This window comes from Leopardus geoffroyi, chromosome B3, assembly GCF_018350155.1.
Source record: "Leopardus geoffroyi isolate Oge1 chromosome B3, O.geoffroyi_Oge1_pat1.0, whole genome shotgun sequence".
Taxonomy (NCBI): Eukaryota; Metazoa; Chordata; class Mammalia; order Carnivora; family Felidae; genus Leopardus; species Leopardus geoffroyi.
In genome coordinates this window covers 117,037,561-117,056,580 of record NC_059337.1, presented here as the reverse complement: position 1 = coordinate 117,056,580, position 19,020 = coordinate 117,037,561, and the positions used below count along the sequence as shown (strand labels likewise).

General features: G+C 40.3%; 1 protein-coding gene across 17 annotated transcripts in view; it reads right to left on the bottom strand.

Moving 5' to 3' along the window:
* SIPA1L1 (signal induced proliferation associated 1 like 1) overlaps nucleotides 1-19,020 on the bottom strand; it is a 482,475-nt gene that overhangs the window by 181,057 nt on the left and 282,398 nt on the right. For all 17 annotated transcript variants that reach the window (XM_045451411.1, XM_045451407.1, XM_045451426.1 and 14 more), the window contains one exon: nucleotides 3,238-3,296. The gene's annotated coding sequence lies outside the window, so the exon portion shown is untranslated. The remainder of the gene's footprint in view (nucleotides 1-3,237; nucleotides 3,297-19,020) is intronic.

The window sequence follows — 19,020 nt, the reverse complement described above, 5'->3', positions numbered from 1 at the left end:
GCACCAACAGTGCAGAGCCTGCTTGGGATTCTCTGTCTCCCTCCCTCTCTCTGCCCCTTCCCTGCTGTCTCTCTCTCAAAACTAAATAAATATTTTAAAAAACATACTATAAGATTATATTTTAAATATCTCACATTTATTGTGTTTATATTTGGCATAACATACAATATGGCGCACTATCTTGAAATCTGGTCTTCCAGTAGAAGAGTAGCTCTTTTTACAAGGGCCCTCATTGATTGGGTGTTTCCATTGATGGCTATAATCTTCTCACATTGGCCACATTTTAATTTAAGATCCTGGGCCCACACTGGAGGGAAAAAAAGCTATAGATAGTTACATTTAAATAAAATTAAAAGAAGGACCCATTCTTTTGACAACAGAAAAACGCACGCACCTAGCACACAAACCTCTGATTTTATTTCAACAAAAGATGTTACTCTTTTCCTTTCTGTAACATGTATACAACATACATGAATTAAGGAGAAAATATCTTTTGAGCTTACTTTTTTCCCCCCCCACATGTTAAACATTTAAACAAAAATAACGTCCTGGGGTGGAGGAGGGGGGAGAAATTCTCTTCTGATGGTCATAAATCTTCCTCTGACACTTTATCAGTAATTATGCCCCCAAATTGAAAGGATTAATGATCTCTGAATGGAAGCGACTATTCAGTTCTGTGGAGGCCACATTCCAAACAAGAACAAAGGGTAATATGAATTCTCCAAGAGCAAAAGAAAGAGTTATTTGACTGCAGAAGTTAAATGACCGAAGATGTATTTCAGACAAGTATGCTACAAAATGATCTCCAAGACTCCAGTTGGGACACCAAAGGAAATAACAATACAGAACAAGTGACTGTGGTACTATGTTCCAAAGTACATACCGTGCTTCCCAACCTGTTCATAGGTGTGGGTGCCTCTCCCAGAACTGCTGCCACCAGTACAACAAACGAACCAACAGTTTAGAAAGCACAGAAGTAAACTCAGCAGGCACGATGGCAGGAAAATGCACATTTACCTAAGGTGGCCAAAAGCACGCACTCGGACCGCGGGATGATTAGAGCTACTTAAATAAAGAAGCAACCAATATACTCTGAAAAGCCCAGTCATGACCCAGTTGATCCCGCACATGCCAGAGGGGCACAGGGGTGCAGAAGCAGGTGAAGAAAAGGAACTCACCAGCAAACCAAACCCCAAATTACAGAAACCAAGATAAAAAGCTGTCTACATGTTGATTAAACTCCACAATTTAAAGTCTAACACATTTTTTTTTAAACGTTCATTTTGAGAGAGCGAGTGAGCGAGCCGAGGAGGGGCAGAGAGAAAGGGAGAGAGAGAACCCCAAGCAGGCTCCCCACTGTCAACGCAGAGCCCCATGCAGGGCTCGAACTCACAAACCGTGAGATCATGACCTGAGCCAAAATCGAGAGTCAGATGCTTAACCGACTGAGCCATCCAGGCACCCCTAAAGTCTCTGACTTATTATAGATCACTAGGACATCTAGTAATAAAAGATCTTTTGACAAGTGTCTCAGAACAAATCTGTAGCCTCTTGCCACGATCCTGAATTTATTCTCAACTCCTCTGTGATTTTAAAGAACAAATGCATACAGTATCTACATTTACCTGAAGTTAAAAAGCATACAGAAAGTTGTATTACACAAATGTGATAAAGGCACAGACAAAAATGCATGAGAAAAAGAAAGAATAAAATCAGGACAGTGGTTCCTTGGAGGTAGAGAAAGGCACCGCTGTTAGGGCGCATTACCCTGGGTGTTTAACTGCACCACAGAATTGGCAAATATTCCATTTCTCCAGGGTATTGTAGGAAAGTACATATGGGTATTTGTTGTATTATTCCTGATGCTATTGTTTTTATATCTGAAATATTCACATCAACTTTTTTTTTTTTTATGTTTTTATTCATTTTTCAGACAGAGAGAGACAGAGCATGAGCAGGGGAGGGGCAGAGAGAGAGGGAGACACAGAATCCCAAGCAGGCTCCAGGCTCCGAGCTGTCGGCACAGAGCCCAACGCGGGGCTCGAACTCACAGACTATGAGATCATGACCTGAGCTGAAGTCGGACGCCCAACTGACTAAGCCACCCAGGCGCCCCAGTATCAACTTTTCAAAGAGGGAATCAGAAATTTGACCACAGATGGTTGTAAGACACACAGAGCAGGTCCACACCACCAAGTATGCACCTACACAAGGAGCTGGTTTCAGGCGGGCAGACCAAGACCCTCTTCAGAGTTCACAGCCCAAGTGGGTTGATTACAAGGCAAAACCTTCCGGAGGGAAAAGAGACAGTGAAAGCGATAGATTTTATTCTCCTGTCTTTGAATACTAAATCACTCTATCTGTTAACTGTTGAGAGGGAAGAGGGTGCCGCCCGAGGATGCCAGTCAACACCAGCACGCCCTGCCAGTTTAATTTAATGGTATTATTTTGTCTTGCTTTGCAATTACTCCCACATTCCCCAGGGAGAAACTAATGGATTACTAAAAATAAAATGGAGTTTAAGTGAATCACTTAGGATGTTTTGGCTCCCAACTTAAACTGGCTTAAACAAAAAGGAAATGCACTGGCTCAAAGGCCTGGGCTTCTGGAGGCCTCGGGGCTTGCTTCTCTGTCCTCCACCCTGTGTGGCTTCTTGCTCAGGCTGCAGCCACAGCAGATTTCATGCCAGCACATAACAACATCCAGAGGAAGAGAGAGAGAGAGCGGCAGGCTCTTCCTCTAGCCCTGTTTTAAGTATGAGACGACTTCTGCCAGAAGTTCCTGGCAGACCTGCCCAGGAGTCTCATCTGCCAGGGCAGGATTACTGGGCCGTTCCTGAAACCATCCTTCCCTCCAGGTGACAGCCAACACTGGCTGAGGAGTCACTCGTGGACAAAGCAGGGATGGGACTGCCTCTAATGGGGCCTACCCTGGAGCTCCTACACAGGAGATAAATGGGATGCAGGATACGGATCCAACCCTGATGTCTGCTCTGCTGGTATTTACTGGGAACAGCCTGAACAATACTGTGTTCATCTGAAGATGAAATTGATCACTGTCGTTAGGAATTTATATATATGGCTATAGACTCAAAAAGCAGACGTCCAAATGAATTGATCCCTTTGAGAAAAGTAGATTTAAAAAAAACGTTCTGTATTTCCACTGCTCCAACTTAAAGACACAAAGTCAACTCATTTTAAAGCAGGTAGGTCATAGGAAGTACAGGATAGCACTTACTATATTCTTGTGTCATGGCTGCAGAAATTTAAACATCATTCACATTAACAACGAATAACCTGAAAAGAAAAGAAAAATATAAAATAGTTAGAAAACAGTTCAAAAACAGGAAAACAACAGCTAAGTACAAAAGAAATTTCACTAAAATAAAACAGTTGCAAAAAAAAAAAAGTTTCATCGTTTTTCTGAAAGAGGCAAACCAGCCTTTGCAAGTAGGCAGCTGCATTTAAATTAGAAGTCAGAGAAAACATCTGTAATATTAGAGTATCTCTCAATATTTTCAAGTTCAAATCATCTGCATCTATCGTCAAACAAGCTAAATACATTTTAATCAACTAATATTGCCTTGGACTGCTATTTGTAAAACTGAAACAAAAACGGAATTATTAAAAGGATCTCAAAAACCATATAGTCTACCCTTAGAAAACACTACTCACATCACTGCAAATTAAAGTTAGATAAATCAGCTTCAATTAATTTCTAAATTTCTAAACTCAGAGACATGAGGGAAGAGTTCTCAGAAAAAATATACAAAGTGGATTCAAATATTTGATACTGCGTGTTTATTAACACTTTGAATATTCAGCATACCACAGAACGCTAAAGAAACACACCCACACAACTAGGGACTCTACAACCCTGGAAAGGCTGTGAATATTTGAAAATGAAAGATGAGAACTTTTTCTCTATTCAGACCTCAGGACAAATAACAATACAGCAAAGCACACTCTTAACTAAGAAGAACTTAAAAACATAAAAGTCGATCTCTGCTGTGATGTTTCCTCGGGATGCTGTGCCCTGACAGGGCTGAGGATAGCTACAAGTACCATGTCTAATTTCACCCTCCTCAGTGTATGTAAGATTCAGCCATGTTGTTGGCATCTAGTTTGTAGGGAGGAATTTTTTTCTCTACCCTCTCATGTTCAGTTTCTAGAGGCCTGCTAATTAAACTAACAAGGACAAATTAACAGGAGAAAAGGTTTATGTTAATATTTCTACACGCATGGGGATGTCACAGGAAAAAAGTTAAAACCCAAAGAAGCAGTCTGACTCAGGGGCTTAAATACCATTTTAACAACGGGCAATAAATTGTGGAGAAGTGACTAAACAGGGAAAGGGGTATTGGGCTCCGAAGGATGATAAACTGGGAAGATGACCAGGAAATGTATGGTAGATAGGACTGTTTAGTAAGATTATACAGACTGAAGTTTCTCCAGTGGTAAGAAGGGTTCTCCTCTTCCAGGTACAGAGATGGGATGCACCTTGACAAATGGAAATTTATGCCCCATTTTCAGGGGAACGACAGAAAACTCTTCCTGCATCTGCTATTGCTCAGTTTCCTTCACTCAAAATAATCCTTGCGCCAAAGTAGCATAGTTTGGGGTGGCATATTATGATCACCTTCAGGTTCATAGAAATAAAAACACCATTAAAAGAAAAGGTGCAAGGGAATGCCAACTGGTGCAGCCACTCTGTGAAACAGTATGAAGGCTCCTCATGAGGGAAATTGAAAATAGAACTATCCTATGACAACAGCAATTGCACTACTAGGCATGTATCCAAAGGATATAGGAATGAACCCCAATGTGTATAGCAGTGCTATCAACAGTAGCCAAAGTATGGAAAGAGCTCAAATGTCCATCGATGGATGAATGGGTAAAGAAGATGTGGCATATATATACAATGGAGTATTACTCGGCAATCAAAAAGAATGAAATCTTGCCACTTGCAACTACGTGGATGGAACTGGAGGGTATTATGCTAAGTGAAATTAGTCACAGAAAGACAAATATATGACTTCATTCATGTGGAATTTAAGATACAAAACAGATGAACATAAGGGAAGGGAAGCACAAGTAACATAAAAACAGGGAGGGGGACAAAACGAAAGAGACTCTTAAACACAGAGAACAGGGGCGCCTGGGTGGCTCATTTGGTTAAGCACCCAAACTTGGCTCAGGTCATGATCTTAGGGTTCATGAGTTCGAGCCCTGCATCAGGCTCTGTTGCTGACAGCTCAGAACCTGGAGCCTGCTTCGGATTCTGTGCCTCCCTTTCTCTCTGCCCCTCCCCCACTCATGCTCTGTCTTTCTCTGTCCCTCAAAAGTAAATAAACATTGAAAAATTTTTTAAACAAATACAGAGAACAAACTGAGGGTTGCTGGAGGGGTTGTGGGTGGGAGGGATAAGCTAAATGGGCAAGGAGCATTGAAGAGGGCACTTGTTGGGATGAGCACTGGGTGTTTTATGTAGGTGATGAATCACTGAATTCTATTCCTGAAATTATTGCACTATAACTTAAGTAATATGGATGTAAATTTAAAAAAATAAGAAAACTAAACAAACAAAAACAAATAAATAAATAAATGAATGAATGAATGAATAAATAAATAAATAAAATATTAAAAATTTAAATAAAAACAGAGAACACTGAAAAGGAAAAAAAAAAAAAGAAACACAAGGAGGACAGAATTTCTGGCTGGTCTTGGAATAGGGGTAGAGAGAAGGGAGATAAGGAGACAGACAGAAAGAAAGAAGTGGATATACCCTAAGTTGACCCTTCAATGATCCATACCCTTGTATAATCTCCATCCCTAAGTGTAGGTGTGATCTGTAACTTGCTTCTAACCAACAGAATATGGCAACATTGATGGGATGTTACTCCCATGATTATGCTATAAAAGACTGTCTCAGAAGACTGGACAGTGAGGGATCCTTCTCTTGGCCTTGAGGAAGCAAAAACCCACGTTGGGAATTGCGTTTGGAGAGAGCCAGAAGGCAGAGAACCACAGGTAGCCTCTAGGGCCAAAGGGTGGCCTCCAGCAGATGGCCACTGAGAAGCTGGGCCCACACACAAACAGCCACAAGGAAATGACTTCTGCCAACAACTCAAATGAGGCTGGTAATAGATTCTTCCCTGGCCAAGCTTTCAGATGAGGACACAGCTCGGCTTACACTTTGCAGCAGCATCAGACTCCAAGGAGAGGATCCAACTAAGCCATGCCTGGGCTTCTGACCCATGGAAAGTGGTAATAATAAATGAGTACTGTGTTTTTTTAAAAAAAAAAAAAGAATAAAACTGCAAATCTCAGGGGCAGCACCTTGGTGGCACAACTGGTTAAGCATGGGACTTCAGCTGAGGTCATAATCTCACGGTTCATGAGTTCAAGCCCCACTTCGGGTTCCACACTCTCCCTCTCTCTCTGCCCCTGGCTGACTAGTGCTCAGTCTCTCTAAAAAATAAATAAGCAAATGAATGAATGAATGAATGAATGAAGGTACAAGTCTCAGAAGGGAAGAAGATATTTGCAATTCATGTATCTACTAAAGGACTCATTCAGCATATATAAAGAACTCTGATAAAATAACAAAAAGATAGGCCACCTAAAGGAGATAACCCAAATGGTCAATAAGCATATGAAAAGGCAGGTGCATAACCTAATTCATTACCATTTACCATATATATTAAAGCCACAATGAGATAAAATTACATACTGATCAAGATGGCTATACCAAGTCTTAGGACATAGAGCAATTCAGCTCTCATGCTCTGCTAGTGGGGGTGTGAACTAGAAAACTGTTGAGCGATATCTAATAAAGCAGAAGATAAACATACAATGTAGCCCAACAATTCCACTCCCAGGGAATGCAGATACATAGCCTCAAAGACACACACAGTAATAGTCAAAGAAGCATTCATTGTAATAACCGAAACTCAGTAACAAATAAATTGTGGAGTCTACACACAACAAAATATTACACAGCAGAGGTCAGTCAGCTTTTTCTGCAAGGGCAACACAGTAAATATTTTTGGCTTTTGAGACCAACAGTCTGGGTGCCCTGCTTCAACTACTCAACTTTGTATTTGGAGTGCATTTACACAGATAGGCAATAGGTAAATGAATGGGTATGGCGGTGTTCCAATAAAACTTTACTTACAAAAACAAGCAACCAGCCACAGGCTGTACTTTGCCTACTATACAGTAATAAATATATATGAACCATCGCTAATGCAACAACACAGATGAATCTCACAAACGTAATGTTGAGACAGAAGACAGACACATGAGAGAATATACAGTGTATGATTACATTTTATGAAGTTCAAAAATAGGTACACCTATGTAAGTCAGGATAATAGTTACCTCTGAGGTGGGAAGAGGAGTAAGAAAAGATCAGAAAGGGGTGTGATGAGGGAGCATTAGGCAAGCTGGGAGCAAAGCACAAGCTAGCAGAGCATCACCCCCAGGTGAGATACATGTGACATTCCTCAGGCACTCCTGGCTGCCCAAGAACAAAGGAAAGGACAGAAAACAAACGGTTAAACTGATAAGAGTCTCTGTCGGTTTACAAATATCTTAGCGCAATTACAAAAAAAAAAAAAAAAGGCAATCTTACCAATAGCCTAAAATCCAAGAACTCCCTACTGCTGCAACGTTAATGCTTTGATAGAGGGAAAAACAGCCTTAGCTTGACAACACGTAGGCTACAACACCTAGGCCTCCAGGATCCTGTGAGTCTTCGTTAGCATACGAAAATTCCCTTAAGAAACTTCCTCTTGACTTTACCTCCCCCAACTCCAGTATATCACCAGTCACTCTTCACAACCCCAGTGCAGCACTTTCTACCCACAGGTACTGTCCCCGTGCTTTCATTAAATCGCCTTGTTTTGCACCAAAGACGTCTCAAGAATTCTTTCTTGGCCGTCAGCTCTGAACCCATCATCACCCCAAACCTTATCAGAGTAGAACAGGGAATTTTGGTGGGCTGGTAATACTGGATTCCCTGATTTGCGTGGTAGTTTCATGATCATGTTCAATTTGGGAAAATTCATCAAAGTGCTCACTTAAGATTTACTTAATATGTGTTATACGTGATTTTAAAAGTAAAATATTTTGAGGAGCCTGTCAGTTAAACATCTGACTTCAGCTCAAGTCATGATCTCATGGTTTGTGGGTTCAAGCCCCAGGTCGGGCTCTGCACTGACAGCCCAGAGTCTGGAGCCTGCTTCAGATTCTGTTTCTCCTTCTCTCTCTCTGCCCCTCGCCCACTCGTGCTGTCTCTGTCTCTCTCTCTCTCTCTCTCAAAAGTAAACATTAAAAAAATTTTTTTAAGTAAAATAAGATATTTTACTTTTTAAAATAAGATATTTTACTTTTTATTTATTTATTTTTTAAATGAATAAAGGCCAGTAGTATATACTACAGGCCAGAAGTGTTGTTAGGGAAAAATCTGTCATAAGATGGCCCACAGGACTGATAAGGGAATCCAGTTCTTGTCAGAAGACTCCCCTTCCGGGATTTCCTTCCTACCCTGCTCGCCACAGGTGCCAAATTACTACTACTGAGGGAGGTGGAAGTAACAGACTGTAAATTGTCCCCTCGGTTGATGCTCTGGGCTCAGATCTCTGGAGAATGATTTCTTCTGGGCCCACCCGTGTAAAATAAACCTCCCTCCTTCCAAGATCTCCAAGTGCCGCTCAGTTCTTCTGCCGGGTGATCCAGACCAGTTTCCGTAACAGTATAAATGGATGTTTTCTCAAAGCCTGGGTTCCCTGGACACGAACCACTCTGATGCAACAGCAAGCCTTGAGCCCTCAAGACGCATGATCCTAGAGCCCCACTTCAGCTAGTATGATGTCTGCCCAGCAACCAAACCTTTGTTCTGAGTCCCAGGTGAGCTGTGGAGAATGAGCTGTGAGACAGAACACACAGGAGTGGCAGGAAGGGAATGCAATCCAGAGGGAGAGAGGAAAGTAACAGATGGTGGATGAAGAAATTGGTAGAAATAAGCCCCACATTTTAATATAATCTGCTAAATAATCTATACACAGAATAAAAGTCATGTGAGCAGCTTAGAAACACAATTTGGAAGGTGCCCTTTGGACAACAATAATGACATTTTAAAAGCTAACTAGGGCTCTTAAAACACTGTTGAATAGGGGCGCCTGGGTGGCTCAGTTGGTTAAGCGTCTGACTTTGGCTCAGGTCACGATCTCACGGTCCGTGAGTTCGAGCCCCGCGTTGGGCTCTGGGCTGACAGTTCAGAGCCTGGAGCCTGCTTCAGATTCTGTGTCTCCCTCCCTCTCTGCCCCTCCCCCGTTCATGCTCTGTCTCTCTCTGTCTCAAAAATAAATAAACGTTAAAAAAAAAAAAAAAAACTTAAAAAAAAAAAAAAAAAAAAACACTGTTGAATAGATTTGTTTCCAGTACAATTTCTTCCAGTTTTTTAAACTGAAGAAGCAAACCTGACAGATGAAATAGTCTTGACTTTCTAGGTCTGCATACTTCAAACAGTTTCTGTATCTTGACTTCATCTTACCCATCTACACTATGTCTAAAACTTAGATACTTAACATCCCAGGGATCAGAGGAAGCCATTAACTTACCAGGGTTGTGCCCAAATATATTGGGAAAGGCAGAGAATACATAACTGCCATAGACAACAAGACCATGGGCACATTATAGGGATTCACACTCTCTTTGTATGGGCTTGTATCATGAGTGAAATAAAGAGCAAAGGAGTAAAGAAAAAAATAAATGAAAAAAAGAAAGTGAAACCCATTCACTGTACTGCATTTACTGCATAATTGGTAAGTGTGAGAAACTGCACTAGACGCTGAAAATGCGAAGATAATGTTCCCATCTTTAAGGAGCTCACAAGCCTTATACAGAGGAAGCTGACAAGCCTGTGCGTCAATAACTTAAATTAAATGTTGTAACAGTTACACAATATTCACAAGTGCTATGGAGCTAGAGATTCACAGGAATTATCATGGAGGAGGAGTGGGGAGAAAGGGTGAGGAAAGGAAGTCTTTCCACAGCAGGTAAGAACTGAAATGGGTTTTGAATGATTAAAGATGGTCAAGGGAGGAAGAGGAGAACAGCATCATTCTAGGTAGAGAGAGAGTGTGTGCAAAGGCACTGAGGAGTACAAGAAATCTATGGCAGCCAGAACATCTGTAATACAAGGAATAGAGAAGGAGTGACAGGTCTCCAAATATACATTTGTGTCTAGTTTTGACATTTGTAACCATGGTAACGTTTCACAAAATCAAGAAAGTAAATAATTAAAATCAACCAGTATGTGGGGGTAATTCAAAATTAAATACAATCAGTGACAAATGGACTGCATTACAAATGCACAACATAACCACTTACAGGAATGCAGAGGAAAAGAACTAACCTAGCATCTTTGGGGACCACTATCTTGACTATATACTCTGAGGCTAGAGACAAAACAAAGAAAGGAAGAAGAAAGGCCAGAATGAACTCTCTGATGTTGAACTCAAATCAGAGATGAGTTTTCATACATATTTCAGTAGATAATAGATATAGATAGATGTACATTGGTGTTGAACTCAAATCAGAGATATCATGCTTTCTAATATATGTATGTATTTTGTAGGTGATAGATGGATACAAGCATACCTTGGAGAGACTGCAGATTCAGTTCCAGACCACCACAATAAAGTGAATATTGCAATACAAGTCAAGTAATTTTTTTGGTTTCCCGGCACATATAAAAGTTACGTTTATACTACACTGTAGTCTATTAAGTGTGCAACTGCATTATATGTAAAAAAAAATGTACATACATTAATTAAAAAATACTTTATTGAAAAATGCTAACTACCATTTCAGCTTTCAGCAGGTTGTAATCTTTTTGCTAGTGGAGGGTCTTGCCTCAATGTCGATGGCTGCTTACTGACCAGGATGGTGACTGCTGAAGCTTGGGGGACTGTGACAATTTCTTAAAATAAGACAACAGTGAAGTTTGCTGCATTGATAGACTCTTCCTTTCATGAATAATTTCTCTATAGCACATGTGCTGTTTAATAGCATTTTAGCAACAGCAGAACATCTTTCAAAACTGGAGTTATTCAGGGGCACCTGGGTGGCTCAGTCAGTTGAGCATCCAACTTTAGCCAGCTCGCTGCTGTCAGCACAGAGCCCACTTCAGAACTTCTGTCCCCCTCTCTCTGCCCCTTCCCCGATTGTGCACATTCTTTCTCAAAAATAAACATTAAAAAAAAAAATTCAAGTTATGCTCTCAGACCCAGCTGCTGCTTTATCAACTAAGTTTAATCCTAAATCCTTTGCTGTCATTTCAACAATTTTCACAGCATCTTCACCAGAAGTAGATTCCATCTCATGAAACCACTTTCTTTGCTCATCCATAAGAAGCAACTCCTCATCCATTGAAGTTTTATTCTGAGATTACAGCAATTCAGTCCCACCTTTAGGCTCCACTTCAAATTCTAATTCTCTTGCTTATTTCCACCACATCTGCAGTGACTTCTTCCACTGAAGTCTCGAACCTTTCAATGTCATCCACAAGGGTTGGAATCCACTTCCAACATCCTATTAATGTTGATATTCTGATAATGACCTCTTCCCATGAATCATGAATATTCTTAATGCTATCTAGAATGGTTAAATCCTTTCCAAAAGGTTTTCAATTTACTTTGTTCAGATCCATCAGAGGAATCACTATCTATGGCAATTATGGCCTTATGAAATGTATTTCTTAAATAATAAGACTTGAAAGTCACAATTACTCCTCGACCCATAGACTGCAGAATGCATGTTGTGTTAGCAGACCTGAAACCAACATTAACCTGATTGTACATTTCCAGGTTTGTACTCTCAATGAGCAGTAATATTCTGAAAGGAAACTTTTTCTCTAAGCAGGTTTCATCAGTGGGCTTAAAATACTCTGTAAACCAGGTGGTAAACAGATATGCTATTACCTAGGCTTTGTTGTTCCATTTAGAGCACATGGGCAGAGTAAATTTAGCATCATTCTGAAGGGCCCTAGGATTTTCACAATGGTCCACGAGCACTGGCTTCCAATGAAAGTCACCAGTTGTCTTAGCCCTTACCAAGAGAGTCAGCCTGGCCTTTGAAGCTTTGAGGCCGGGCACTGACTTTTCTTCTCTAGCTATGAAGTCCCAGATGGCATCTTCTTCCAATAGAACGGTGTTGAGTCTACATGGAAAATGTGTTGCTAAGTGTTGTCACCTTCCTTAATCATCTTAGCTGGATCTCTGGGAGAACTTGCTACAGCCTCTACATCAGCACTTGCTGCCTCACCTTGCACTTTTATGTTAAGATGGTTTCTTTTCTTAAATCTTATGAACCCATTTCTGGAAGCTTCCATCTTTTTTTCTTCTGCAGCTTCTTCACCTCTCTCAGCCTTCACAGAATTGATGGGTCAGGGCCTTGCTCTGGATTAGGCTTTGACTTAAGGGAATGCTGTGGCTGGTTTGATTTTCTTCTGTGCAGACCACTAGAACTTTCTCCATATCAGCAATAAGGCTGTTTCACTTTCTTATCATTCGTGTGTTCACTGGAGCAGCACTTTTCATTTCCTTCAAGAACTTTTCCTTTGCAGTCACAACTTGGCTTTCCGGCACAGGGTGCCTAGTTTTCAGCCTATCTTGGCTTTCCACAGGTCTTCCTAAGTTTAATCTTTCTAGCTTTTCATTTGAAGCAAGAGACACATGACTCTTTTTTTCACTCCAATGCTTAGAGGCCACTATAGGTTATTAATTAGCCTAATTTCAAACCGTTGTGTCTCAGGGAAGGGAGGCCAGAGGAGAGGGAAAGAGATGGGTGTGGCTGGTCACTAACAGTCAGAACACACACAACCCTCACCAGTTAAGTTCACCATCTCATGGGCAGGATTCATGAGGCCCAAAACAATTACAACGGTTACACTTACAAAGATCACTGGTCACAGATCACCGTAACAAATATAATAGTAATGGAACAGTATGAAATATTGTGGGAATTACCAAAATGTGACATGAAGATACTAAGTGAGCCCATGCTGTTGGAAAATGGAGCCAAAAGAGTTGCTGGACACAGAACTGTCACAAATCTTCAATTTATAAAAAAAACACACTACCTTGCGAAGTGCAATAAAGTGAAACGCAATGAAAAGAAGTATGCTTGCAGTGTTGTTTTAATACATTACTACCATGATTTATTTTGTAGCGCAACCTGTCCCAGATCTGGCCAGAGCAAACCCCCTCCAAGACGGCTTCTGGGTCATTTTCACATCATTCTCTGAGCTTTTCCTTGCTTTCTGAAAATAGATGTTTCAGTCTCATTTTTTGACTTTCTTACCCTGGAAAGAACCACGGAGTCCTGGTTCCTTTTATTAGAAAGTGATATTTAGAAATCAAAATCCAAGTGCTAGAGGTGTTCATTGCCATTGGGTACTACTCTGAGGCACTCTCAGTGATAGCGTTAGCGAATATACATGTATATGTACTCATACATACCTACACACTCACACATTTTATCTACATCTGTAGAACTTTTCAAGGAATAAGACAAGGCGATTATCAAGTTTACATGAAAAGTCAAAGGCTCGAGAAGAATCAAGATACTTCATAAGAAGATGATGATAGTGAGGCACTTGCCCTACCAACTATCAATTCCAACACAGCAGGAATTGTAGATTAACAGAGAAAGGTTGAATTATCTAATAATGGTACTTGCACATGTGTTTATTCGTGTGTGTGGGGGGATTAAACTGAATCTCTATAGAGATTTCCACCATCTATAGAAAAATCAATTGTAATTTAACTGAAGACTTGCATATAAAAGGCAGGATTATAAAACTTTTAGTAGCCAGTAAAAGAATATTTTATGGCTTCAGAACAGGTTAGCAACATAAAGAAGAAAATCCATAAAAATAAATTCATTCTACATTAAAATAAAAAACTTCTGTTCATTAAAAGTCACCATAAAAAAAAGCTAAACCACAAATCAGAAGATGTATAACCAACAAAATAATACAGTATCTAGAATACATCTTTTATGAATGTCTAAGAAAGACAATCCAAGAGAAAAATGGATGAAAGTTATAAAAGAAAATATAAAATCTTAAACACATAAAATAATACTTAATTTCTCTAGTAATTAGGGAAACACAAATAAAAAGCACATTTACACACCCACAGCTTGACTAAATTTAACAAGTCAGACAATGTCAAATGTGTGGCACAGGTGTGGGGCAGTGCAAACATTCCAACTCCCAGATGGGAGTCATGCATTGGTACAATCACTTTGGAAAACAGTCAAGCATGGGTATATCTTACCGACCAATAATTCTACTCCCAAATTTAAGGTCACCAGGAGAACTGCCACCCAGAGATGAATACAACCGTTCATAACCACAGAAAAGTGCAAACAATCCAAATTCCAACAGGAAAATGAAATGTCATTTTGTTTGCAGCAAAATCAGTGAACTCTGAGGCTAAATGCATGAATGTGGAAAAATTCAAGGGGGAAAGCCTCCCTAAATACTTTTACAAAAAGGAATCACATACAAAATGTTAACGAATTAGATTACAAGCTCACTAAAGGCTGGGTCAGTGCTACTTAATAGTCATTAAAAGCCCCCTATAGTTTTATGCTCAGTACTGTGGATATTTCCAAGACATAGACCATTAAGTCCTCCAAGAGATCATAATATAATTCTCTACAGCTTTGAACACAATACTGAGCCCATGGCAAACATTAAACAAAACAAAAAACTGTAGATCTCGTTTATTACTTAATGAAGAGGATACTTAATTTCCCAAAGTGCTATTAAAACACTTGAGAGGGGCACCTGGGTGGATGGGTTGGTTAAGCGTCCAACTTCAGTTCAAGTCATGATCTTGTGGTTTGTGAGTTCGAGCCCCGCATCGGGCTCTGTGCTGACAGCTCAGAGCCTGGAGCCTGTTTCAGATTCTGTGTCTCCCTCTCTCTCTACCCCTTCCCCGTTCACAGTCTGTGTCTCTCTCTCTCTCTCTCAAAAATAAGTAAACATTAAAAAAAATTTTTTTAATAAATAAAATAAAATAAAGTAAAATAAGACACTTGAGAAGGCATCATCCACACTATAGTTTTTCAAAAGAAAAAATATATATATTTAAAGAAAAGAAAAAAAAAAGCTATTCTGTTAGTCAACTACCAAAACAGATGAGATCCCTTCTCTCTGGTTCATCCCAATTAGACCACTGATTCATTTAAAAAAATATATTATGACAGTATAACTTTCTACCCCCAAGTAAACAACTTTTCAAATCAATACTATGAAATTAAAAACAAAACATTTGTACTAACACAATCGCTCAGTTATAGCATTGAACCTCTAACAGTGATCGACACTGTGTCGCCCACCATTTGCTAAGCTAAGCTGGCTGGGAGGTTCAAGTGAGGTGCACCCCTCGTAACCACCCTCAAAGCAAAAGTTTCTTTACACGGTACGGCTAACAAATGTTAACAATGTGGAAAAATTACATATTTCAATTTGGCACCAACGATATATTCTTCTTGATTTTAAACATTTCAGGGGCACCTGGGTGGCTCAGTCGGTTAAGCATCTGACTGCAGCTCAGGTCATGATCTCACGGATCGTGAGTTCAAGCCCTGCATCGCGCTCTGTGCTGACAGTTTGGAGCCTAGAGCCTGCTTTGGATTCTGTCTCTCTCTCTCTCTCTCTGCCCCTCCCCCACTTGCACTCTGTCTCTCTCTCAAAAATAAATAAACATTAAAAAAAATTTAATGTTTTAAATAGTGTTCGGAACAGAATATTACAGCCCATATTTTACATGGGTAGGAATTGTACTAACATCTATAAAACAGATTGTAAGTTACATAGAGACATCAAGTGACAGTTCTACCCAAGTCACCTCTAACTCATTCTGTTTGCCTTCTAACAGCATTATTTTAAAAAGAGCAATTCCACAGCCCAGAGAAGAGATTTCTATTTTAAGCAGAGGTAATAATCTTTACTTATGTAAGAAGCAACTATACCGATTAACAGAAAAAACAAACCACAATGGCACACACTAGAAGTATGCTGGGGAAACAATTAGTTTTCATTCTCAAGGGTATGCACTCAGTATTATCAGTCTACCAGTCACTAAATTTATTAAGCCATAATTTTGCTACACGAATTCTCCATTCTTTCCTTTAGAGAACAGAGAATAATCAGAAGGCAATGTTTGCTTTCCTCTCTACAGTAACAACTGTGCATTTGGCCTGAATTCTAAATAACCAGGTTCTTTTGAAACTCAGCCAATGTACAGATCTTTTCACTAAAAATAAGCGTGAAGGAAACAGGCTCAAATCATAAATGTCATATTTATAACTACTCAAAATGCGAGAGAACAGCCTTCTCAGATAATTTGGATAAACATGCACAGACCTCACCATCACCATACATGCTCTACCGTCACTAAAAACAGAATTGTTAACAACTTGAAGCATAAATATACAATTGGATGTTTAATGACATCAGCATTGGTGGCCTAAAAATCTACTGACATGGTATTTAACCCATCACGCAGTGTCTTTCTACACTGGTGAAGCCTACATCAGGTGTGACAGTTTTATATGGTAACTTGGCTAGACTAGAGTATGCAGTCATTTAATCAAACGCTAATTTAGGTGGTGTTGTGAAGGAATTTTGCAGATGTGATTAACAGCTATAACAATCAGTTGACTTTAAGTAAAAGAGATGACCCCTGATAATGTGGGAAGGCCTCATCAAATCAGTTGAAGGCTTTCATCCCCAACACTGAAGTTTCCTAAAGAGGAAGGAATTCCTCGAACAGTCAGCATTAACTTCTGCCTAAGTTTCCAGACCTGCCTTACAAATTTCAGACACAGAGCCCCACAAATGCATGAGCCGCTTGTCTACAGTACACCTAAGCATCCATCTCTGGATGAGTGGATAAATAAGCTGCGGTCTGTATATACAACGGACTATTATTCAGCCATACAAAGAGAGAAAATCCTACCATGTGCCACAACATGGATGGACCCTGAAGGTGTTATGCCAACTAAAATAAGTCAGGCAGAGAACGACAAAAACAAATACCGTGTGATCTCGCTTATATGTGAAATCTAAAACAAAACAAAACAAAACAGAAAACAAAATCCAAACTCATAGAAAAAGAGGTCAGACTTGTGGTTATCAGAGGCAGACGGGAGGGGGAGGGAGAATTGGAGGAAAGTGGTCAAAAGGTACCATCTTCCAGTTGCAAGACACGTAAGTACTGGGGATGAAATGTACAGCATGATGGCCACAGCTAATACTGCTGTATGATATGCAGAGAGGTTGTTGTTCAGAGAGTAAATCCTAAAAATCCTCATCACAAGGCAAACATTTTTTTCTTTTCTTTTTACCGTTATCTCTATGAGAAAGTGGGCATTAGCTAACCTGTTATCAGAATCATTTCACAACCATTGTGCTGTAGGCCTTAAACTTATACAGTGATGAATGTCAATTATTTCTCAACAAAACTGGGGAAAAATATATATTTTATACACACAAACACACATATGTATGTATGTGTGTATTCCTATTGATTCTGTTTCTCTAGAGAGTCTTGACTGATAACACTAGGCAAAATGAGAATCCCACTATGAGTTTCAATGGTTTGGGTCACACAAAGAAAGAAACACCTTAATTTAACTCAGTTTACCTGGGAAAACGAAGGCATCACTAGCCTACCAAAAGACCACCCCTAGTGACTGAGACACTCCCCGACCAACTTGAAATAAAAGCAGACTGTGAGCAGGGCACCAGAGTATCAGTATGACAGAGTGCTGTGGGAAGAACAGGGGAACAGGACTTCTGACTTGGGGTCTGGGGAAGGCGGAGGGGGGCTGGGAGGGAAGTGGGCAAAACAGAGAAGGCAACAGGGCGGCAGAGCTGTGAAGGTTAGCACTTCGTCAGCTGACCTTTTAAATTCAGCCAGCAGTATTTCAGGACTTACTAGGTCCCAGGTGTTTGACCTCGACTATCCCATCTAACTCCTCACCACATTAAGTGGCAGATACGACTATTATCCACAATTCTCAGGAGGGCCGGGGAAACTAAGGATACAATTCTGTAAGGTGACATGGCTACTAAGTGCTATTGGATCCCAGTTTTGAACATAGGCTCTAAGTCGAGCTACTGGGCTGTATGTTTCCCTAATAGTATTTCCCAGGCAGAACAACAGGGCAAAAACATTCCAAGCCAAAGAACCTTTAGCAATTTAGCATTTAGCATTTCGCAATGCCATAGGCATTTATCAAAAGTAAATGGCAAGCCACATTTGAGATCGGTACACAGACGGGATTGAGGGGGAACAGAAAGAGAGAGGCAAAACTGTATAAAAGGAAAAGATTTCTGGTTCAAAACTGCTAATAACTCACAAATTTACCTTCTGGCCTTCCTCCTATCTCAAATTTTATAAGAAATGTAAAAATACAAATAAATTCACAGAAATACAGGAAATCCCAGGACAGATGGCACTGGCAGACCAGAGTAGTGACAAGTTCTGAGAAACAGAAAGCACACTGAAACAGACTGAAAATGAAATTCAACAGAACTGAAAGACCCCTTCGAAGTAAGAGGAGCAGGGCACCTGGGTAGCTCAGCTGGTTGAGCATCTGACTCTTGATTTCAGCTCAGGTCACAATTTCATGGTTGTGAGGTCCAGCCCCACGTCATGGAGCCTGCTTAAGATTCTCTTTCTCCCTCTCCCTCTGCTCCTCCTCTGCTCATACTCACACTCTCTCTACAAAAGAAGGAAGAGGAGGAAGAGGGAGGAGAAGGGAGAGGGGAGGAGGAAGAACGAAGAACGAAGAAGGGGATGAACCTTCAAATATACTTTCCTAGCAGACTCTAGGAAAACCCAACAAACAAGTGTCAGCAGAAATACACCTTGGATGTTGAGGCAGTTAATTAAAGAACATGACACCTGCATGGGTCCCTTCTCTAGAA